The sequence below is a fragment of the Strongylocentrotus purpuratus genome, unplaced genomic scaffold, assembly GCF_000002235.5.
Source record: "Strongylocentrotus purpuratus isolate Spur 01 unplaced genomic scaffold, Spur_5.0 spur5_scaffold_17, whole genome shotgun sequence".
In the NCBI taxonomy this organism is placed as follows: domain Eukaryota; kingdom Metazoa; phylum Echinodermata; class Echinoidea; order Camarodonta; family Strongylocentrotidae; genus Strongylocentrotus; species Strongylocentrotus purpuratus.
Window position 1 is genome coordinate 1,456,109 of NW_022145602.1, and position 25,928 is coordinate 1,482,036.

General features: G+C 37.9%; 1 long non-coding RNA gene across 1 annotated transcript; it reads left to right on the forward strand.

Annotated features, from left to right (window-relative positions):
• The first annotated feature begins 16,852 nt into the window (after nt 1-16,852).
• LOC100892285 lies at nt 16,853-25,420 on the forward strand. Its single transcript, XR_004064555.1, has 3 exons — nt 16,853-17,332; nt 21,478-21,635; nt 24,989-25,420. It is a non-coding gene; the product is annotated as an uncharacterized LOC100892285 (long non-coding RNA).
• The last annotated feature ends 508 nt before the right edge of the window (nt 25,421-25,928 follow it).

A 25,928-nucleotide genomic window follows, 5' to 3' on the forward strand; every position in this document is an offset into this window, starting at 1 on the left:
ATGCGGTATCATTATTTCAGATACATTATATAATATTAATCAATTACAAACAAATGTATAGGCTAATTAACATTTGACACATTGAATAAGTGTAGGGGATGTTGCTGTATAGGGCAACATATTAAAATATAAAATAGCATATTAAATAGCATATTATAACCGTATCTCCCCTGACAGCAAGGAATAGAAGATACTATAGAAAATGAAAGGAAACTAAAAGAGACAAAGGGGGAGAGAGAGAGAGAGAGAGAGCAAAGAGAGAGGGAAAAGTAAAGCAAACAGAGAGGAGAGAAGTACATATAATAATCATGGCCGCCAGAGTCCAAGTTAGGGTAATAATATACAAACTTCTTCTTCTAGTACACTTTAGTCAAGGACGGCTTATTATTCATTATTATAAGGTACAATTATTTTTTAGCCATGACATTTTTTTTTGGTAAGACGTCCTCAAAGGCAAGGTTTTCCGTCCAGTTTATTCAATAAGTATTGCTTTATTCTGCTTCCTAGGAGATGTTCATGGTACATTTAAAAAATAATGCACATCTTCTTTTCTAACATATGCATACAATGGTATTGTAAAGAAACACTATTGAATAAAGTAATTTTGATAAAACTTTTTTATAATCCTTATGACCGAGGTTCGACCGGACTTTAATAAAATAAGTGAAAGTCGCCCTTTCCCCCAGGTTTTTTAAAGAACTTTTAAAACTGTGTTTATCAATTTACAGCTATGTTATGACGTTATATTAATCGAGAGCAATCAGACGTTTAGATACTTTATTCTACGGGCTTACGAATGTGCAAGAAATTTAATTTTAAGGGCATTTGTGTATAGTAATAGTGATGTTTTAACACCAGCTTAAAGCTAAATTTGTGTATATTTGCAAAGTTTGTATATATTTGTGATTTGGGGCATATTTGTTACTGTTATTTTATGTAAATACGTATTTGCTTCATATTCTGTATAACGTCTTTCAGATCCTGAAAACTATCTCACATTCATAGTACGGTAACAGTTTTTTGGCGTCATGTCGGTCTATCATAATACAATTTATTTATATCATATAGATTATTATGATGTCTAAAACTATGAACTATAGAGAACAGCGCTTTCATTGATAAAATTAGAAACGCTATGTCAACATTTGAATGTGTTTTTTTTTTTTTTTTTTTTTATCTGTGCGATAAAATACTTCATTATTATGTAAGGTTCGGCACTAGTGCTGCATGTTTTAAAGCAATCTTTTGTTTTCTTATGAAACTATTCTATATAATGTGACTCTTGCCCTCCATTTTGTTCTCCCTTTCTTTCTTTTTTCCATTGCATTAACTTCTTCAAATACTGAAAAATTTTGTGTAGCTGTTTTGGGCAAATAAATCTTCCAGCTTATTCTAGTTTTCGGGTAGCCTACATTGGTACATTAGTTGCCCTGGGTCAACATAAAATGTTGAGCCATAGTTCTGACAAATGATAATTTATTTATTCTAGTCCACAAATGTGGAATGAGAGACATGGGAACAAAGTCTCCCTCGGATCCATCTAATTACAAATGTTGTACTAATATGAATACATGTATTATGATTATTAGTATTGTGGTCTAGTGGGTACGTCACTGGACTGTGGAACACATGGTTCGAGTCCCGCCACGGCACCAATGTCATTTGCCAAGACATTAATCTGCAGTTGGCATACTCGACAAAAGTGAGGTGATTGGGTACCTGGCAGGAATTAATTCATTGAAATGATAGAGCGCCATAACGGCAGCCATGTAAAGTCATGCTACTGTTCTCCCTGAGGGCCCTGCAATCATCTAATAACCCCGGTCATCGGATTCAGGCTTACCCGCACACAATGTATGCACATTCTCCACTCCCTGGGGAGCATTCCAGTTAGGCGTCATTTTTACAAGCGCACACTTGCTAATCTAAGCACATTAGCTTTCTCATTATACCGGGTACCCATTTAACACCTGGGTGGAGAGTGGCAAATGTAGATCAATGTTTTGCCAAAGGACATTAGTGCCACAGTGGAACCGCGGACCTTGTGATCCACAGTCCGGTGACATATCCACTCGTACATGACACCTCTACATTGTTGTATTATCATTGTTATTATTATCACGATGTTTATGAAACAAACTGATGATATTTTGGTGGAAAATTGCAATATTTTATTATGATTGGCTTTTTAACCTTTTAAATGTATATTATGTCAATATCGCTCAAAAGATTGAAAGCATCTATTCGTCAAGAGAAATATACCATATTGTAGTATACTGTTATCAGGGGCGTTGCATGCAGCATGATAGGCGGTCAGTTCAGAGACGTGATACCTTGTCAGATCAAACATTCGGCTAATACCTTACTATTACAGAAAGAGCATTCTCGTATTTCAAAAAATTTAAGAGAGAGAGAGAGAGAGATAGAAAGAAATTAAGAAAGTGAAAGAAAGAGATATTGGGTGGCAGAGAGAGAGAGAGAGAGAAAGAAATTAAGAAAGAGAAAGAAAGAGGTATGGAGTGGGAGAGAGAGAGAGAGAGAGAGAGAGAGAGGGGGGGAGAGAAGGAAACTAACGAATTTTGAGGATAATAATACTGCATTGTTTTGTGGCATATATTTCGGAGCCTCTACCCTCCTGCTTGTCTAGCAGCAACGCCTCTGATATAAAACAAATTTCGGTAAATTAATTGGCTGTATATATTTTTAAAGATGTTTTGTAGTATTGACTGAGACATTGTGCTGTGAATTATATCGTGGGAATTTATTTATGGGGAGATTTTTCCTCACCTATTGCGTTTTCTGTTCTTTGGTCTTTTTTTTTAATGATATCACACAAAGGATATTGATCGGGGGGAGAGAGCATGAGTTATGAGGTTAATACAAAGTGGAAGACTTTGGGAACTAGCGTTTCCGAGAGTGCGCCAAGAGTAACATATGAGCTAGGTGTGAGGGAAGGGGGGTTGTGAGGAGGGAAGGGCAGAATAGTGATTGAGAGTAAAAGGACAATCTAGGGGAAGACAGAGAGAGAGAGAGAGAGAGAGAGAGAGAGAGAGGGGGAGTGTGTGTACGAGCTACTGTGAGAGATAGAAAAGAGAAAGAGAGGGGGAATTGGAAATATTCTGGTATATGAGCAATCCCAGCCCTTCCCCCTGACCTCCAGGTTAAACATAAATGATCTCTGCTTTCCTATCTATATGATAAATATTCAACAGCCCTTCAGACACATTAATGAATTATTTGGTTGTCATTGCTTGCATAGCGCCATCTATCGTGTCTTTTGAGAAATTTATTCCTGTCAGGTTGGATCGAGCTTATTTTTGTCCCTGGCCGGAAAATATGTGACCTCTAAATGCTTTTCACATCATGTTGATCATTTTTTTTTAGTACTTTGTGCAAAAATAATAATAAAATGCTAGGTTAAAGCAGGGAATTACACACTCCCTGGTTAAAGCGTATTTTATATTGACTGTGTCTACATCGTGTACAGTGTTTTGATTTATATTGGGCATGGTTTTGTTGGATAAGACTGTAATCAAACTATACGTTAGGGGGGTGTTTCGCAAAGATCCCAATGGAGAGTCATTTGTAGCCACGGAATAAAATATATTCAAAAGCAAAAATGCAAGTATATTAGACTTTTCATAAATTCCACATCAAGAACATGAACCCTCCTTGATAAAAGAAAATATGAATGATTGATTCAAAATGTTATGCCTTTTAAAATAACTTTTACAAAATAACGGCTTTCCATAATTGTTAAGTCCAACTTAGAGATAAGTTCAACTTAGGATCTTTGTGAAATACCCCCCCCCCCCCCTCCGGACTATCTAACTCCCCTCATCCCCCCCCCCCCCCCCCCAATATATACATATTTCTCTCTCTCTCTCTCTCTCTCCCTCTCGTTTTCTGGATCTCGTTTTGAACATCAGTCCTAAACCACACTGTTGTCCATGACGTTATGTTTCTTCACGGTTGTAAATAATGGAGAACACATGCTGCGGTTTTCTTGTGGGACTCCTCTACTTTCGTTTGAGGAAAAAAAGAAAAGGAAACATAATGTTCTTTAGAAGTGGTCTACTGAAACCCTCAGCTGTTTCAAATGGATATGAAACATAAATCTTTAGTCATACCTTTGTATTAGTAAGGATTTGACAGCTTAGATTGTATGAGCGCTTTAGTGTGAGCAGTATGAATCGAGTTGACAGTAGCATGTCGAAGTTTCAAAAATATTTATATCCTATTGTTACATAAGTAGGGGAGAGAGAAAGATGGAACGAGAGGGGGTTGCGAGAGAAAGGAAGGAGTGACGGAAAAGAAAGAAAGAGAGAGAGAGAGAGAGAGAGAGAGAGAGAGAGAAAAGGAAAATGTCTTTGTCTATGACATTTCGTTTCGCTTACCTGCGAAATTATATTATATTCCCTACAACTTGATTCAAGCCGCCGAAGATGGCGTTATCAACGAACTCATAATGATAATAATAATAATAAAAATAATAATAATAGTAAACATTTTATAATGCGCCATGTCTGTCAAAATGACACTCCTGGCGCAGTTGTGTGGAAACTGTAAAACTGTGGGCATACGACCATCAAGTAATTCAAGAAAGAAAGTAAAATACATATAAGTTAAAGTTTAACATACTTCAGGACGTAATTTGCAATAATAAAATAATACAATACGAAGCATATTACAATAATAAAAGTTATATAAGGGTGGTACAATGTAATACATAATTAAACAAACTAATATGTTGAGAACAGACACGTTTTAACAAAGACTTGAACTGTGAGTAGGAGTTATTTGCTTATTCGCCGGGCGTTCTAATTCGAGGATTACGCCATCTTCAGCTCGCAGCAAGTAAGTGGGACAGGTCGCATTGTTGGTGTGGTGGAGATCAAATTAAATAGGTCAGATTCTGGACTACACAGGCATAAGTGTCCAAACCACTCCACCACGGGTTATTGTCTCTTTTCCTTCATCCTATCTCTCGACCATTCATACACTATGTATGCACGACCTGACTCATTTCTCTCATAATCACACGTGTACGATTTCTTTAATCGTTCCTGGTTTATCACCTTTCATTGTGGTTCCCGATCAACAGGTTTTCAATCTATTGTTGTAATTCTTACTCATCTAAATGGGCTTTAATCCCAGCTTTACGACCTAAAGTTCTGATGGTGTCCTACTAACCTGTATGAATGGGGAGCACAACAGTACATTACTGTCAAAATCTTGTTTTTATTGCAAAACGTTTTTTAACTTAAAATATTAAGATATCAGTTGGTACAGTATCCAATTGGCCTATATCTTTAAGATATTACAAGTACAAACCGACACGTATGATCATTTGGGGTTGGAAATAAAAAGTACATATTCCTTACCAATGCTTGACTGTATCAACATTAAGAGATGTATTAAAGGCATTGTTAAACAATTTTTCCACTTTTACAAATCTGAGATGCATGGTGTAATATTGAAGCCCAAAGGAAAATTGCACTTCAAAATCATCCTGAAGTGGTTCAAAAAGTAAAAATCTTTGAGTGACTGTTTTTCTTTCATATTCATTTTCCCCAATAGACTGCCGTGATATAAAAACAATTAGAAAAACGGTTTTTGAAATTTCGATTTCCAATCATAAATATCTTGCTAATCAAACATGCGATTGGCTTGTAAAAGTCATGGGAATCATGATTGCAGCATGAGCTGTTTCCTGGATTTTGTTTAGGATCTGAGGCAAAGATACTCAATCCCCTTAAGACTGCATAGTTTACTGTGACTTTATACATAGTTGCTTACTATTAACAACTACTACTACTATTACTACTTTCTTAGCAGTCACGTAAAATAACATCCACTGTATACACTATAATATATACAATGAATTAAACAAAATTATTAGTATAATTCTTATATTCATGATGATTCAAATGCTTTGTTATACCAATAATGATGCTTTTGTCTCATAGATCTTTGAATGTAAATCTAATAAATCCTCTGATGAGGCCAACCAAAATATTAATACAATGATGTTAACGGAGACTGGGCTATTTCCGAACTGATGACGTCATTGCCAAATTCATAAACATTTCGACATCAAATATGTGTTGATAAATCCGTCAAGTGGAATCTGCATCAGTCTGTCAAATGTTGATCCCAAACAACCCTATTTTTGGCATAGTCCTAAGGACTCGACATACCAAAGTTGTGACCCTCAGGTCCCACGCGTGCTATTTGGTGTATAGTTCTAGGTCGAATCCCAGCGGGTTTTCTTGTCATCTGAGCTGATGACCTCATCCTCATCATCTTAGGTGGTTTGCTTCTAGACCAGGGGGGTGTTTCACAAAGATCCTAAGTTGAACGTATCTTAAAAAATATGGAAAGCCATTAGCATCTATGGAAATATTTTGTAAAAGTTATTTTAACAGGCATAAAATGTTGATTCAAATCATCCATATTTTCTATTATCAAGGAGATTTCATGTACTTGATGTAGAATTTATTAAAAGTTTAAAATACTTCAATTTTTGCTTTTTAGTATATCTTATTTATGGCTACAAATGGCTCTCCATAGTGTTTAAGTCCGACTTAGAGTTAAGTTTGACTTAGGGTCTTTGTGAAACACCCCCAGATATAATGTTGTTGTTCTTAGACAAGGCTTGTTTGGACCTTTGCCTCTGTTGCCAAACATCCTCTCTCTCTGACGTTTATTGTTTTGTTTGCAAAATTATTTGAAAAGGGGGCTTTTTACTATTAAACCAGGGCCATATTTCATCAAACTTGCTATCAATACAAAATTGCGATACCTGTTATGAGCTACTGAAATCGTGGCATTTGATTGGCTGTAACTGAGGGCAAATTTGTAATAGAAATGTGACACTTGTTATTGATAACAAATTTTATGAAACGGGGCCCTGATCTAAACTTGTGCGTTATTTAACTGACCCCCTCCCCCCCCCCCCTTTCCCCCCAACCACCGCTGCCTTGCATATTGGAATCATTTGTGGTTAACCATGGTATGTCAGCTAGCTAAATGAACTGGAATTCCTCTACCCGACATTAATCCTCAGGCTAATATATATAAATATTAAAATCGCCTTTCAGATTTTATTGTATGAGAAATATTGGCATAAGAAGATATTTTAAAGACGGCACAATGATTCAAAAAATATTCGTGAGTTTGCGGCCTCTATATTTTGTTTCGATTTAGTCGGACAGAAACATGAATGAGTGGTGTATCCAGTAGCATATGGGGCAAGTTTACGAATCGACCCCCCCCCCCCACGAAGGGCCGTATATAGGTAAAAGATTAATACTACCACAAGACGATGCCTGACAAACTATATAGTAAAAAGGCTTCTTAAAGGTACTATGTACCTTTTGCAGCCAACCTCAAATGCTGTAGAACTTTGCAGGAATTACGAATATGTCATGTATGTCCTATCTGTGAAATTTAAACGTTAGCAGTGTCCTCATATTCAAATTATGCAAGGAAACCCGTTTACTTGCTAGACTTCACTATCAGACACTATTGAGTGTCTGACTGGCTTTTTTTCTTCTTTGGTAATAACATACATGAAAAGAGTCGTAAAGGGTACATGAGCATTTGTCTACATCAATAACCCACTTCTTGTGATGGCCAAGATTAAACTGATTGAATCTTTGCGCAGCATAAAACGATGACCATTCGGTACAATTGTCTGAAAATCAAGACTATTACTTTTGGGCTCTATAGCCCTAAAGTCGATTTGACAACTAATAGTCGTTATTTTCCCACTTGAAGACATTTTCAAGCCCCAACTTTTTTAGGGGAGTTCTAAATTAGTATTATCTTTCAAATGCAGTTGGAATTTAACTTTTTCATTTTTTTGGCCTGCAAATGGGACATAGTACCTTTAAATTTTGCTTTTCGGTTGTTTCTTTTTTTTTCATTAAAAATTATCAATTAATCATCGAATGCTTTGCGATATGTCCGCATCCAGGTCAAGCCAGCTGTTATAATCTTTATTGCAGCCATGTCGGTTATCATCACCTGTTCCATGGCAAAAGGGCATTAATCAACTGCACCCGATAGACAATAACATCCTACTCCTTTCTAGCACCCACATGATGACGTCATCGCTAATGAAAATAACATGGTAAGGTTGTAAAATCGCATACCTTATCGATGAGTCATCGTCGACTTCATTCATTCAGCGCGGCGACAATCAAACCTAATCACAGCTGACAAGCTTGCTTTCTCGCACGAAATTGCAAGGTTTTTCAAAAACAAAATCTAATTTCTGAAAAGGGGCCATGTGACCTTTAAATTGAAAGAGAGAAAAATGAAATTGGTCCGACTTTGGCAGGTTGTATTACAAATTAGATGGATTCAAATTCAGATATTTTTTGGTTAAAAATGCCCATTATCGGATTTGTACATGCTCAAGGCAGATTGAGCACGGCACCAAATGTTTATGCTGTGAAATGCCAAGATGTTAGGATTTTAGCTAACTCCTTGATACTGCGCGGTATTCAGATGACCTAGTTTGGGGTAAAAACTCATAGAGTGGTCATGGCTGTAAACAACAAATGAAACCTGTGAGAGGAGTCGGAACCACACAAGCTGCGTACAAATCCTAACTTCTTAATTTGGTGTAGATTTCAAACTAAATCTGCTCGAGTCGTCATGTTAAAGTGTTTCACAAAACTACATGACATGTTGCACTCTGTGATGATGATCTCCGCAGCAGTTATGGCTTAGAGTACGGTTTTCGAGCAAAATCAACGACAGAGAAATGATTTTAAGAAAGACTAGTATAAAGTTCGTGGTATAATCCTTCAGATTAGTCGGATATTAAAAACAGAAATCCGTTTTCTTTGTTAATACAGCATTAACATGTTCTAATTATAACAAAAATACAATAAAACTATTACCGTATGGTCATGGAAAGGTACATCATTATAGTGAATAGATGAATCAATGAACTTTATTTTTGAATATTCAAAGGGCACAAAATAGACCAGGTAGCATTCAAAGGTACTATGTCCCATTTGGAGGCCCCAAACGAAAGGGCTTGAAAATGTCTTTTAGGTGGAAAATAACGAGCATTAGTTGTCGAATCGACTTTATAGTGATTGCAAACATTTTAGTAAAAGTCTGATTTTCAGAACCTTGTACCCAATGGTCGTACATGTACGTTTTGTGCTGCACAAAGATTCAATCAGTTTAATTTGGCCATTACAAGAAGTGGGTTATTGGTGTAGACAAATACCTTTACAGCTCAATTTATGTATGCTACTACCAAAGAAAATAAGATGTCAGTCAGTCACTCAATCGTGTCTGACAGTGAAGTTTAGAAGGTATCTGGTTTCCCAGCATAATTTGAATGCTAGGACATTGCTAACGTTTAAATTTCACAGACAGGACATAATTTTTACGTGAGATATTCATAGTTCCTGCAAAGTTATACAGAATTGGATGTTGGCTGCAAATGAGTAATAATACCTTTAAAATGCTTTTTCATAACTCCTACCAGTCCCCTACATGCTGTATCTAACTGCGTTTACTGCGATGTTCTTCTAATTCAAGATTCTTAATTCATCTCCATGTAGCCGCCTGGTATCGGATTTTCCATACAGAGTCACGGGTCATTCATTCTAATTACATGGGATGCGCTTCCTACAAACAAGAAATCTTGTCTACTCAATCACTGAAAGTGATGCATCAAAGCTTTAGATCAGATGGGGGCGATGGATGCTATCCAAAACCTCTTCGTCTTCGTTACTTTCTCCTCCTCTTCGTCCTCCTCCCTATAGCTCCTGCTCATTATTTTCTTCTCCTAGTTACATGGGATGTGGTTCCTACAAACAACAACGGTTGGCAAGGCATTAATCTACATTTGCCACACTCGACCCAGGTGAGGTAAATGGGTACCCGACAGGAATAATTTCCTCGTAATGCTAGAGCGCTGTAATTTCAGCTAGGCCAAAGCCTTGGTAATCATTAATGTGTGCGCCTTGGAATAGAATTGTCTAGATAGATGGCGCTATTATAAATGCCTATTATTATTAATTATCTACTCAAACAGTGACGTGTTAAAGCTTGATCATCACTCCACGACGTCGTTTTCAGTTACCTTTGGTTCTTAATCCTCCTCCTTTGATCGTGCTCATTTTTCTTCTCCTCTTTCTCCTCATTTTATTCTAATTACATAGGATGTGCCTCCTTTGAAAAAGGAATCCTGTCTAATCAATATTACAGACAGTGATGTGTCATTGTGTGTCAAAGCTTTGGATCGGATAGGGTATAAGGGACGCTCTCCAAGACCTCTCTTTCGTTACTTTTCCTTCTTCCATACTTCCTCCTCCTCCTCCTCGTTCCCCCTCCACCTCCTCCTCCTCCTTCTCCTCCCCATTCTCCCCTCCTGCTCCTCCTCCTCCTTCTCCTCCTCATTCTCCCCTTCTCACCCAAGATTCTTGCTCTTGAACAGCTCTTCTCTTGTTACCTTTCAATCATGTTGAGTTGATGAAAATAGGCGTAATTTATTTGTATCTGTTCAAAAATATCTTTGCGTTTAAATTAGAATACTCTCTCGCACCTTTATCATGCTGTAATTTAACCTTTCCCTAATAAATTGACCTTTCTTGCTATTCACCCCTCTCTATCTCTCTCTTTCATATATCCATTTATTTCGATACACAATCTTCCAGGAGCAGTTTGCCTGTCGCATAAAGACTGGTCGCTATAGAAACAGAAATTTATTTTGATTTCAAATGAAACCATGTGACGATAGTAGAGGCAGACGCATGTTATTCCGGTATCCATATTTACATTCGGTCTGTAGAGGTCTTATACACTTAAAGATAAAGTTGAGTTCTGGTCACGTGATTTCATTGTTGTTTTGTAGTATTGTGAAAGACACGGTGTGGAATCGATCAGAAAAGGTTGATCATCTATCTTATAAATATTTATGTGTACAGCAAGGTTCTGGAATCAAAATGATAAGAAATTTGGCACAGTCCTGGTAAAGTTGCAAACACTGTACACAGAAATATGTATATGGGACTACACAGACAGGTGGCATAAAAATGAGGTCCTCATTTTTAAGCTGTAACATGTCATATTTAGAAGATGAAGGCATTTGAAGAGCCATGCTTTTCAGGAAAAAAAATTCTCTGATGTTCTTCCACACTTGCATAATGACAATGAAAACGCTCACAAATGATTTTCACCTCTCCCCAGATTTCAACCTTTTCTTTAAACTCAATTTTTTGCAAGTATTTCTATTATCAATCATAGAGCCAAGGTCAGTAATGCACTTTAATTCAGTTCAAAATGTTAAAGGTAGAAATCTAATTCTGAACAAAAACGTTTTAGAAACGGACTTGTTGTCATAGCAACAACGACTAAACACCCAGTGACGACAGTAAATCGTGTTTGTCGTGCAAAAGTAGAAAAAGAAATAGACACAACACAGCGTCGCTATTCAGATGAAGTCGTATCAAATTCTGAAAATATGTCCTTTCACATTTTTTTTCTCTCCATTATAATCAAAGCCATCGATCCAAGGTGAACGACGCACGCTATAACTCGCACAATATTTTCTTTTTGTTATCGTTTTGTAATACGATAAGGGAAATCAAATTTTATTCTAAAATACATCCGTATTTTCATGACGACTTTTGTTTCCTATCAGCTATAGTCCAAGGGCATTGGTGTTTGATTTGCAAGAGAGTCATGGCCGTATTCCTATAATCTATAATCTCATATTGTTTTATATAGACCGAATGTATCTATGACCTATATAAAACAGCGAGGGAATTCCAGTCGGCGGAGAATAAAGACTAAGGACTTGCAGATTGAATGTAAATCTGGCTGCCTTTTTAACCTCTGCATCCCACTCAAAGATTAAATGTGTATCAAGAAGTTGAAGTAAATCAATGTCATTGTCGTTTTGTGGTTCTAACCACTTGATTCTGCATGTGATATCTCCTCTCTCTCTCTCTATCTCTTACTCCCTCACTCTCTCTCTCTCTCTCCCTCTAACTCTCTCTCTCTTTCTCTCTCTTACTATCTCTCTCTCTCTCTGTGTTTCTCTCCCTCCCTCTTACTCTCTCTCTCTCCCCTCCCTCTTACTCTCTCTCTCCCCTCCCTCTTACTCTCTCTCTCCCCCTCTATTTCGCTCCCTCCATCTTTTAACTCTCTCGATTTCCCTCTCTCTACTTCTCTCTCTCTCTCTCTCTCTCTCTCCCTCCCTCTCTCTCTCTCTCCCCCTCTTACTTTCCCCTCTCCCCCTTATTCATAAGTTTGTATCTTGAAAGAGTTCCTGCTGCTATTGTAGTTGATGCTGTTATTGTTTCCTTGTTTGTTTGTTTATTTTTATGGAGGGGGACAAAATCCTTAATTTGCCTACCATGTACATTATGCCTATGCACGTATTTCATAATTCAGTTTGCAGCACGATGCCAGCAGATTGATAGCAATTGTACTTTTAATTATTTCCTGTCACAAGAAAAATACAGATGCATTTGACCTCCTTAAACCGCTTTTATACAACCATAAAATTTCTTTGAAATCATTTACGAGAATGACCTCCATAATCATGATAATTGAAAAAGTTCGCCAGATCCTATTTCTCTTTGCTTTTCAGCATGATGACGTCAACGTCGCGGAATGTCAGTTTGGGGATCTCCCTTGAGTAAATACCCGGGTCATAACAGTTTGATCGTGTCTGGTCATGGGTCCATGGTCTGGTGAAGCTTTATAACTGTGGCCAAAGTTTCAACTGGTCTGGTTCTTTCGTGCCTATACCTTCTTTGCCACGTTGTCCTCTTTGTCTTCAAAACCTTCATTTCTTCGCGATTTTTTTGGTCTGCTCTATTTGGAAAAGGTTGCAAGACAACTACTGCTACAGTTTCCGTGTTTTTGCGTCCTTTCTTTTTCTGTCCTTCACCTTGTAATTATTTTCTTTCTTCTGATATCAATCCCTTTTAAATATTATCGTTTTCTCTTTATTATGACTTGATGTTGTTGTTATTGTTATCGTTGTTGTTCTTCTTGATCTTTTATTAAATTGTTTCATTTGACTCATTGGTTCTCCATTCATTGTATAGATAATGATATTTGCTGTATGTGTTGAATACTGACTTGCCCATTAAACATGTTATGAAGGTTCAAATTACAGCAATAATCAAAGTTGACAAAAACACAAATGTTTGCAATTTTTCAAGGGAAATGAAAGAAGCAAATGCTGAAAGAGGAAAAGTGACTATTTCCTTCAAAAATGTTACTTACTCTTGTGTAAAAAGCAAGAAAATAAAGATGTTTATTATCTGTTTAATGGCAGAAAACAGAAATATAAAGCGTATGATTTGTTAAAGTTAGATACCGGGATATAGCAATTTGTCGAGTTTACAATCATTTTCAATACATACTATATCGCTTCTTTAGTTTGTTTGTTTAATTTTTGTATATATACAAGTGTATATATTTTGTTTTTGGTAATTCCATTTTGGCTCCACCCGGTATACAATCACCTTTTAAAGGTAAAGACCAGTTTTGGAAACGCCCCCCCCCCCCTCAAAAAATGAAATAAAAGTTCTTATCACCAATCATGTGAAAGAAAATGTTTTGACTAATACGTAATGATACAAATTTTGCCGGGAAACCGCCTATACTAATTGATATATTTGGTAAATTATTATATCTATCTGGACCGGATAGATATCGCGCACGTGTCACGTAGTCCCATATACATCTTTCTGTGTATGTGCTTGTAACTTTACCAAGACTGGGCCAAATTTCTTATCATTTTGAAGATTCCAGAACCTTGCAGTACACACCAATACTTATATGCTATAGATGATCAACCTTTTCTGATCGATTCCACAACGTATCTTTCAAAATGCAATCGCATGACCAGAAGTCCAGAACTGGTCTTTACCTTTAAGATGAGTACCCCATATGTTGACAGATGACGCTATATTCGTCTAAAATCTAATTACATGTTTGAACGTAATTCCGGCTGCAGCGGCACGAGTTGAAAGTAAGACCGAAGTTATATCACTTCCCCCAATATGAAATCACCGACTGACAACATGAATTAGAATGAGGAACTGAGGATGCACGTTACAAAAAGTGATGAAGAATCTATCTTCTTTATATTTCTTATCTCCAAGATTATGAAGATACTTGAGGGATATTAATAAGAGTCCAAAGGTTAGAGGGTTATACGTTTGTAGCGGTGTAAATTACAGTTCAAACAACAAAATATAGCTTTCAAACGCATTTCCTCTCCAAAAACTATTGGGTTACAGAACTGGGAACGTGAGGAGTGTCTGTCTTTTGACCAGTGGGAAAAAAAAACACTTCGATGTCTTAGCCTATTTTATTTTCCCTTCATCTTGTTGTTTTCTTTTATAGAAAACCTGGATTGCATTTGGAGACATACATTTAAAATGCTCTGTAAGTTTGACTAAATTACAACTACGATGAAATATTATGATATTGAGAATCTCAATATGAGAAAATGTATTAATGGCAAACATTTAATATCAAGTTCCTCTGAAAAGACTTCAGACCGTCGGTCCCCTGCTTGATTGATTACATGCATACGATATGTTTTCTTAGCAGTCATGTTAAACCGTCATTATCATCATCATTATCATCTTCATGTTCAATACTGCCTGTAAACTGGTGTCGATTAATCATTGAGGTAATCTGCATGGTAAAAATTCATATTCTACTATGATTATGCTTAAAAAACAGTCATGGGGCTCAGTGGCAGGCCCGCGCGTGCATGTTTGATTAAAAAAAAGTAATAAAATGGCATTATGGTAGAATGTTAACTACTCTATTTGTTTGTATATTGCCTGAATAACGATTTGACAACATTGTCCACTTCAATTCCAATTTTATTTCTGTTTCTTACAAAACATTACGAATCGATTATAATTTTTTACAAAAATAAAGGAATACATATTGGAAATACAATTATTTCCATATTTTCAATTGATTTCATGATACCTAGTCATTATTGTTTGTTTGCTTAAATGTCAACATTTTGTAACTGTGATTGCCACTACCTTCAAATAGTTTGAATAACTATTGATCGTTAACATTATTACAAACGTTCGTTTAATCACATCTCAACCCACAAATGCCAATGACGAATTGTTGTTATGATAAAATGTGAAGCCTGTCTGCCCTCGGAGATTTCTCAGAACCAGTAAAAATGATTTAAAGGCATCGTTTAACAATGTAAAATCTGAGATACACGACCCTACGTGGTATCAGTGTCTGTGATATTGTAATAATTATATTGAAGCCCTACAAAAATTGCGCTTAAAAATGATCATGAAGTGCCTCAAAATGTAAAAATCTTTAAGTGACCGGTTTTACCATACTCATTTCCCCCTATAGACTGTAGTGTAAGGAAAACCGTTTGGAAAACGCAAAATGAAATTTCGACTTTCAATCATAAATATCTTGATAATCAGACAGGCGATCGGCTTGTAAAATTCATGGGATTCCTGACTGACCTAAAGGTTTATAATTATCGTTGCAGCATGAGCTAAATCCACAATTTTGTTTCAAAATCTGAGAAAAAGTAACCCAATCCCTTTAAAAAGATCAGCGCTACTCAATTTGAAATAAAAAGAGAAGAAAGAAAAAATCCAGGGAAAGAAAGAAGAAAAAAATGGAAAGATGAAACATGGAATGCATCAATCATCTCCATCTGATTAAGAAAATGGCGCGAACTAATTTAAGAACTCTTAGCTCAAGGGAACTCATTTGAGCTTTGACTTTGTTAGCTCTCTCTCTGTCTATCTTTCTCTCTCGGTATGTCTGTCTCTCTCCCCTCTCTCTCTCTCTCTCTCTCTCTCTCTCTCTCTCTCTCTCTTGAGGGTAAGAATCACTTCTGACCTGGTGTTGAACTGCTATTAAAACAGAGAGACGTCATCGGGGGACAGCTTCTACTGCTTTTCCCCTGAAGGAATTTAAGGAAAGATGGTTCATTCAGAAGAAAGAGAGACCTATAAAATCAAGCGGTGGTGAAGACACTGAGAGAGGGATAGAGAGAGAAAGAGAGAGAGAGAGAGAGAGGGGGGTAGAGAGAGAGAGAGAGATGGAGAGAGAGAGAGGGAGAGAGAGAGATAGAGAGATAGACAGAGAGAGAGACAGAGACAGAGACAGGCATACAGAAAGATGGAGAGAGAGAGAGAGAGAGAGAGAGAGAGAGAGAAGAAAAGAAGTGGGTTACGTTGAAGTAAAAGCTTGCTCAACATGGTGGCTTGTGTTTTTATGAATTAGTATTCCTATAAAATGATGATTGAAGAAATTAGTAACATTTCCATTCCACATGTTCAGGGATTAATTGAAAAGGAACATTTCATTTTTCAGAAAAAGAATAGAGAAATATTTCAAAAATAATAATATTGCCTAAAATTCTCTTTATTTTCTTTAAGGTATGTCATGTATGTTCTAATCGTTGAGTCATATAGAGTCATCTAAAATACCAATAATCAAAACGAATTGATGTTTAGCATGGTCGATTCCCATTTTACCAACTCACCTTTGGAGACAGGCTCCTCCTACATCGCACACATACTTCATGAATTCCTAAAAGTGTTATATCGTTAGTATATTTATTGTTTGTAAATAATAATGAACACATAATAGCGGCGACACCCCCAGGATGACTCATCAACCAATCACCGTGCGAGAACAAAAGCACGTAGCTAGCTATTCTTCTCAGCGCATGCGCTTTTGGGGGAGTCCTCACCGCAAAAATAGGTGAAGTCATCATACGCTAAAAGAAACTACGAACGAGTAGAGTGCGGAAATCACCGGCCTTGGTACGGTATATGCAGCTATCGTCTGTCGCCACAATCATACGGACTTTTAACTGTTGCGCTAGTCGCACGCACATTTGCTCGCTGACCAGAGTGATATTGAACTCAAAAGTTCAGTGGATATTAATAATAAATATACCTCGTCACTGAGTTGGGGTTGCTAAACGGATAACTCTCTTCAATAACGGATTTTAGGAGATTGTAAGGGATAGCTACCAAACTTCAAGGAATAACTCGTCAAATGAATATTCACGCACGTTTTCCATCCTACTAAATGTACTTTGGTTTCTGCTGGGTCGTTCTACTTCCCTGCGAAAAAGTTACGGATGTTTTTCAGCGGATGAAGTACTCTCTGTAATCACTTTCACATTGCCTCGTTGATTAGGCCTACCATATTGGTCCTGGGCTAATAATTCACCTGGAGTTAATTCATGGATATTGCCAAAACGTGAAGAGCCGTCAAGGATATTAAAGCAGGCTCACAAAAGTGTACTAAGGTAAGATATTCAAGTCTGTTATTACTAACAAACCACATTTCTAATTAAATTTAAAAACGGTAAACAATAAACCCGGAACTGTTACGTATAATACTCTGTCAGTCTATACTCATTCATCATAGTATTGGAATTTCACTTTTTAGGAGGCATAATTATTAGGGAATTATCATTTCCCTTTCGATTCAATCCTGCAAAATAAAAATAAAGTCCCCTCCAAAGTAGTGGTTTTGAGAATGGAATCCACTGATTAGCGTGGTTTCCACTCCTCATCTGTTCATTCCTTATCGTATAACCTTCAGTATCTATAATTAAATTTTGATTTGCATTTTTGATATTTTCTTTTCATTTTTTAAATCTAGTTCTTTTTCCTCCTCGTTCTTGAATCTCTTAACTGAGCATGGCTGAAGTTGAGTAATACATTTAGGTTAAGTCTAGTAATTCGCCTTTCTGATCACGTGCATTATTGCATTGGTATATGTAAGGTCAACTTAAACAAGGACGCATGTGAAGACAAAAATGAATGCATGCAATGGCTATTCTACATAACTACTCGCCTATCATATTCAATGTAATGTTTGACAATCATGATTAGTCAACTGTTACACCATTTCCGGGTTAGCTCCCTGCGATACATAGTTTTAATTGGCCTCGTATACCAGATGGGACTCCGATGGTATACAGCTAATGATGGAATATGATGGGAATACCAATCCAATATGAAGTAAATTGTAGCACTAGTCCATAATCATTTATTCAGTAATTCTTAGCGATAATTGTTTACAAAAACTTAACAGTAGAACAGCTTGATTACTGCAATCACATTAATAATAGGCCTGTGATGTTCATGACCATATTGTGTAATTAAAGCTATGATTTGAGGAGGAAAGTAACCCAGTCTTTAGTATTGTATGAGCCACGTATTGCAATATGCACATCTTCTGAAAATTCGATTAGTTATCGAATATAAACAAACATGAACTTATGAAGCATCCATTATTTTTGTAATTCTAATGTTTACATTTTTTATTGAAAATTTGACGTGCAATTAGAAAAAGAAATAAATAAAAAGTGGAATGGCACCCATAATTAAATGGGTGATGGGAACCCTTCTATATTTTAAATAATATACATGACTTGTACAAACATGTTTATGATATTGAACATTAAAGCAAACACTCTACATGCCCGAGCCACTCAAGTTGTGTAAGCCACTCGTGTATCTATTATCTATTTAAACACTATAGTCATGATCATTGGTCCTGAAACAAACACCATTAACGGGGAGACTCACGTTGCGTGACATCACAATGCAATAGCTGAACCCAGCAGACATTTTTCATCTATCAATCATGATGCATCCATTGTAATGAACGATGATCTTGAGCATCATTTCACGGATCAGATTTAGTCGGCTAGGATTAGTCCGCTCGGTCCAAGGCGAGACGTATTGGATTACACCATTGACTTGTCAGAGATGGATAGATGGTTTTTCCAACGGATATTCAGTTTCGGGAAGGGATCCATGATTTTGTGACATTCCCTGTTGAATTATTCGCATTGGGTGTATGAGTCAGAGGATAGCAAGGGTAACACGGTGAGCTGGAAGTCGACGAATCATATTTTTAAGAAGTCAGATAGGGAGGAGAATTAAACCCCGGTAGTTTCACATTCAGGGATTAGTGAATTGAGCTACGTGTGTATAATTTATTGAGACACGGTCTCTTGAATATCCCTCACCCATGTCTCTCTCTCTCTCTCTCTCTCTCTCTCTCTCTTTCTCTCTCTTTCATTCTGTCCGTCCCCATCGATGTTATTTGTTAACTCCTCCTCCTCCCTTTCTCTCGGTTTTACCTTTTCTCTATTTCTCCCTCTCCCCCACCCCCTTCTCTCTCTCCCTCCCTCTCTCTCTCTCTCTCTCTCTCTCTCTCTCTCTCTCTCTCTCTCTCTCTCTCTCTCTCTCTCTCTCTCTTCTTCTTTTCTCACTGTCCGCCCCATCAAAAGTGTTCCCATCATGTCTCCCCCCTCTCTCTCTGTTTCATCTTTCTCCCCTCTCTTCCCAACATAATTTATCTACAAAATGTCTTCTCACCCTCTTCACCCATCTCACCCCTCCCTCTCTCTCCCCAGTCCCCCTCCCTCTTTCTCTCCCACTCCATCACCCCTCACTCTTTTAATACTTGCCGCCTTTTCTCAGGGACACTATGGTATGTCAGTAGGTGTGTCTGGGGAGGGAGGGGGGGGGAGCTCCCATAATTTTGAAATAATATCATATACCAGCTCTGTCCTGTCCTGGGTACGCCATTGACCCTCCCCCTCTTTCTCTCTCTCTATTCCACCCTCTCTCTCTCTCTCATTCCCTTCCTCTTCACCCATCCACTCCCCTCTCCCATTTCTCATCTCTCTCTCTCTCTCTCTCTCTCTATTTTCCTCTCTCCCTTTAATGTTCACCTTCTGTCTCGCAGAATCAAATTCCTTTCCCACAATACACCACACATTGTAACAAATCTGATTACCTTTTTTTTCTCTAAGCAGATAATGCCTGAACATATCTGCCATTATACCTGTATATGTTTGCTTTGTTCAGATATCAGGGTCTATAGGCTATTGTATTTCTTTACAATACACGCGAATCTGTGATCAAATAAAGTTATGACATTTTAGAGAATGACGACATCTGGAAAAGAAAACATAATCACAAATCTGATTACCTTTTTGAGAGCAGATAAATCCTGAAATCTGTTATTGTACATGTACTGCATTATGTTTGCATTGTACAGAACATCAGATATCAAGGTTCCTAGACCATTGTACTGATTCATGCGAGTCTGTGATTAAATAAAACATGATTATGTCACCAGGGGCGGATCCAGCAGGCGGCAGGGGTGGGGCCCAATTCTTGAGAAAATATTTAGCGGCGAAACAGCCGGTCAATAATTCGCTCAGTTGGGGGGGGGGGGGGGGGATAATGAGCACTAATTTTCTTTTTTTTTTTGGCCCTCGAAAATTTGAAAATTCACCCCCCCCCCCCTTGAGCGCCAGGGGAGGGGGGGGGGATCATCTCCCAGAAAAAAATAACGTGTTTTTACTTTTTACATGTCCCCCCCCCCTGGATCCGCCACTGATGTGTACAGTTTTAGGACGTGACATCCTGAGAAAATAAATCATGAAGTGTTAAGCCATTCATATAATCTGGATACGGACACCAGAATCTGCAAGATCTTACTTGAAATATCCCCTCTGTGAACAACCGCTAGAATAAGTTGTTTCCCATTGCCCCTTAGGTTTTTATGATTGTATTCATTCATTTATTTCTTTATTTCTTTATTTTGAATCCTTATATTTATGTATGTATTTATTTATTCATTTCCTTTTTTTATTTATTTGTAGATATTTTATTTATTTCCATTTTTTCAACGTTTAATGTATCTTGCTGGGTATACAGTTTCCTTTTTTTCATTGGCTTGTTGAGCATACAAAGCTAAGGGCTTGGGTTCGATGCTTCGAGCTTGGCACTAATATCCTTTTGCCATCTAAATTCGCAATTGTTGACCAAGGTGTAGATTGATTATTCCTTGAATGCAATGTGTGCTGGTTGCTGGAGCAAAATATAAGTGATTAAAAAGTCCCTTGTTAGCACTTGATTACCACAATGCACTTTAAATGAACAGGATATTCCTATTACGACGTCAATGGGATTTTAATATTCAATGGGTTATTGTAATGTCTATTGTATTTTAACAACTACCCAGACAAGGCGGTACGTGTCTACCAGCATGAACAATAATGATATGTCTCTTAGAATAAATTAAAACACATGCTTCCGTGTGCAGGTATTATGCATCCATTCCTGATGATGTAATAATAATTATCATCAGAGGCGTAACCGGGGGGGGGGGGGCAAGGGGGACATACCAACCTCCATCTTACCCTGCCCTACCCCTACCTGCGTACACCTACCCTCAAAGTATAGCCATGGACCTCCAGGGTATAGCCCAGGTTTGCGGAGGGACTCTATGGTTTGGATGTTACGCACCCCCCCCCCCCCCTCCCCTTCCCACCCCGCCCCTTTACAATACGGTATTGTCAATACGCCTGGCTATACGTCAATGATCATCATTGTCTTTTGTCTGGTTTGACATTTACAGCCGAGACGGGAAACGAACTTCACATCGCATACAGCAGACGACAGGCTTAACAGACGACAGACTGCGCAGACGGTAGACGGGAGGAAAGACGCGGGGAAGACTGGGCGAATAATTAGGCGGGAAATGAGACATCGACATACCATCTCACATTTAGACAGGTAATATAACACGAGCAGGCGATCTATTCCTATATAACGTACAACCATACCAAATCATAGTCTGTGCTCCAAGCTCTCATATCTGGCGTTGAATCCTGCCAGCATGATACGCAATGCTGAGAAACATACAAAAACATAAACCAATCCTCAAAACGGCGTCAGAAACGGCGCAAAGCGAAGATAAAAAATGGATGACAATGAACAGCAAAGCAACTAATTGTCTCAAATAATATCAACATTATAATAATTAGTCCTGTTTAAAGCAATGCTATTGTCTTGCTCAAGATTATGTTTAGTTAACAACATTAAACCAACTTTGAACAGAATCAAATTGGTTAATGAAATGACGTAATAACTCAGGAGAGTATTTGGAAGCCGGTGCAACCCTGGAAAAACTTATTTGTGGTTCCACAAACTGTTCTTTGACAGTCGCGGTTTACAAAAATGTCCACCTTCATTTAAACTGATCATACTAACTGAGTGCAATGTTCATAAACCGATGCGTGATCGTATAATATGATTATAATTCATTAATGACTGGACTACACAGTTGAACTTGAAGCTCTTCCTAGTAGCGAGATGACTGTTTCGCTCTACCATGAAACACAAAGATCTTTGAACCATACTCATGTAGGCCTGCGTTTTACTTCTACCATTTCCAATTTTACAATAATATTTTACAGCAGACTGCAAGCTGTTGCATATTATAATGGAAACAAAACTTGCTAGTATTATCTGTAGACAGTTGAACACACAGTTGAACAAAAATATTTTTACCAACACTCTAAGAAATAAGGGTGCAATTCTGCTACAATAGCAGCACGTACCCTCTGTCAAATACGCGTAGGTGGATGCAGGTCCGCACCCCGATTATATTCTAATTTCTCAGAGTGAAAAAAGGTGCGAATAATATCCCCTTTCACTCAACAATAATGCAAGTTACCTTTTTATATATTGTGTACCGAACATGTTGAGTAGTGGATGTTACCAAACTCTGTGAAGAGGGTGTATATTGTATATTTGGTTGCTAATAAACTATAGACATGCCTGTATAGAAAGAAAACTAGGATTTGTATATTCTTATTTGTACCGGTATCTTTGTTTGTTAATGAACTATATAGACATGAATTGAATGTGAATGATAGTTTTCATATCTGATGGACAATTACAAAACTGAACATTGAACAGTCTTTTTATAGTAATTATTCAGACAAACATGAACTATTCAGTTCTTGAAAGCTTGACGTCACTATCAAGTACAAGTCAGATACGAAAGAAAAAGTCTCTTAATGGACATTTTGATAACAAATTTGCATTGTTTACAGAAACATGAAGTAGACTGCACGTTTTCTAAATTTGTCTGGTTTCGATACACTTATATAAATCTCCATTTCACGAAAATTATATATTTGAAGATATAGTCATTATAATTATCAAGCCAGCACTTTCTTGGTGTACATAGATTTTGTAGGCCCGTATAATACTGATAATAATAATCTGGATGTATATGGCGCTTAATACCGACTATTAATCGCTTTAAAGATATTATTACCCCGGTCACCGGATTCATTCATTTTAATGTGCACCATCTCCACTTCCTGGGAGTATTCCTACATCATGGCATATATAATATATAGCATAGACGATATATCAATGCATACAGTGCATGGTATGCAGTGAAGGGAAGCAGAGATGGTATTATAGCTAAATAGCATTCCTCTCTCTTTACTGTGAGGCAATGAACTTCAGCTTACTCCCTTCCCTTCTTATTACCAACCTCCCTGATATTAAACGATGTGCACTCTCTATTGCGTGTCACGTCGTTACCCAAGGACCCGTGTCCGCATTGCATCGTGTGACGTCAATCGAGTTTGTGTCTGTCTGTCTGTGTACCCCTCCCCCGGCCTTCTCCACTCTCTCCCCCTTTCTCCCCCTCTCTCTCTCTCTCTCTCTCTCTCTCTCTCCCTCTCTATTTCCCTCTTTCTCTCTGTATTTCTTTCTCTCTCTTTATCTCTCTCTCTCTGTTTACTTCTATCTACTTGCTTCGTAGATATATATATATATATATATATATATATATATATATATATATATATATATATATATATATATATATCGTTCTCTCTCTCCCTCCCGTTCTCTCTTTCTTTCTCCCTTATCCCCTCTCTCTCTCTCTCTATCCCTCCCTTCCCCATCGCCATTCATCTAGTTAGTTCTTGTCTCTCCTTTTTTCTGGACAGTAATCCATCAAACCTCCTCCTGCTCTGTGTTGATACTTCACTTCTTCCATCGATACTTTAAATATCAGTACAGTTTTCTTGATGCAATTTATCTTGACATACTTTGTCTCTTTTTTTGTTGGTCGAACACCCCTGTATAGTCAAACAACCCCCTCCCTCTTAAACTCAGGTTTTCCATTCTCTTCTCTCTACCCATCTATTTCCACATTCTCTTTCGCTTTTCCCTCAAACAAGCCGCAAAGTTATTTCCCTGTCAAATACCCCCGCCCCTTTTTCCCAAACCCAATGTTCCTTTACGTTATGACTGGCTACGCCCCTATGACACGCCCTAACAAGCTAATCAGCTCGTTAACAGAGGGAGATTGACAGTTCAAACTGTTTATCAACTGAGGGAACATCCCTCTCAACATTTCTGCACATCAGTCTCTTTATAAGTACAATGTCACTGGCTTCCCTGCTCTCATACCAATATCCTCTTACCTGGCGACTCGTAATCAATCCCTACTCAACTCAGATCTATGTCTTTGGACTGCCGGGAATTTCATAAAGAAAAATATTGAATGGTTACTAAGCACTCAAGGCGGTTGGTATAATTCCATTGGAAACGTGCCCATGGTAATGACTTCTGGCATTTAGCCAGTGATGTTTTCATAACCTTGTTACAACAATCAAACCCTCGGGATTTACTGACTTCGTAATTTATCCTCATTTTGCAATAAATGAAAACGTATTATACCAATCTCGTCTGCTATTGTAATTTGTATCTCGGCATTTAGTCAAAAGTAATGAACGAAATTCGCTGGGTCATAACCAGAGCCCTAACTCTACAACACTAAGGAGTGGCGCATAAAGTGTCGACCTTACAATGTGTTCCCTCTCCCCAACCCGTTTAGTCTGAACCTTTTGTGTCGGTTACGTGACAGTTGTATAAAAGTGATATCGAACATCAGATAAGGATTATCCTTTTACAATTTGTTATTTGGTTTACTCGCTTATACTAACACCAAATTGCTATGAATCAATTTCTTGCTCCGTTGATCACTCAAAGATGTTTGTCACCCCGTAAAGTCTAATAACCCATATCTTTTTGTCTGTCTCGTTTACTTTTCACAGCCTCGCCTGTGAGCTATTTCTACCATTGTGACGTCAGAGCCTACCATCAAGGTCATCATACTTTTGTGACATCGCCAAACAGACGACATCCTGTCAAGCAAGACTAGGTCAGCCAAATTATTACAATCTGGGCACACTTTGGATCGCCTGACCAACCAGAAAGTTACCAGAACCGCGACATCAAAACGCAATCATCAAGAAAATCCAGGGCATAGATCAAATTTGATCATACGGTTGGTGTTTTCATCGTGACCCCGGAAACTTGGCGTTGAAAGGTTCGTTAGACAATTTCTGGTCTTTTTCACTGGAATCTACAGTCTCTGTTCCTTTGTAGGAAGGTGTAAATTATCATCGTTATACATTGCTATAGTGATTTATGACCTGCATAAGACTTCAAGAGCTCGTCATTAAGGAAGATCACTTTCGCCTCTCGAGAAATCCCCCTTTCAATGACCAAGCTGATGACCAACTGAAAATAGAAAGTTCTCCGCATTGAACAAGGGAGTTACCAAGTAATTAAGTACTTGTGATTGGTGATTTTTGGATCGGTTTTGAAATCATACAGCGATATAAGTCTCCTTGACTACTGAGTTAAGAGCATTGTTAATATCTTGTGATTTGAAAGTAGTATTACAGTAACTATGTCGACACAGTTGGCTAACCGCTTTAGTGGGCATGTGGCGCCACCAACGGTGACCCGAGAAGACATCCGACAGATTGAACTGTTCTTCTGCAGTCTCAAAAGCAAAGTTTATGTTTGCCCCGCCCTCTGCAACCTGTACTTCGCTTCCCTGGAAGAGATGGCAAATCTAGGCGGCTGGGAATTACAGACTACTGGCTTCCCAACTCTGATCTTTGACACAGGCGCGCTTAGACGTACACCCAGGCTGCAACTGTGCATCGCCGAGAAAGGCACTGGTTTCGTGAAATGGAAAGAGGA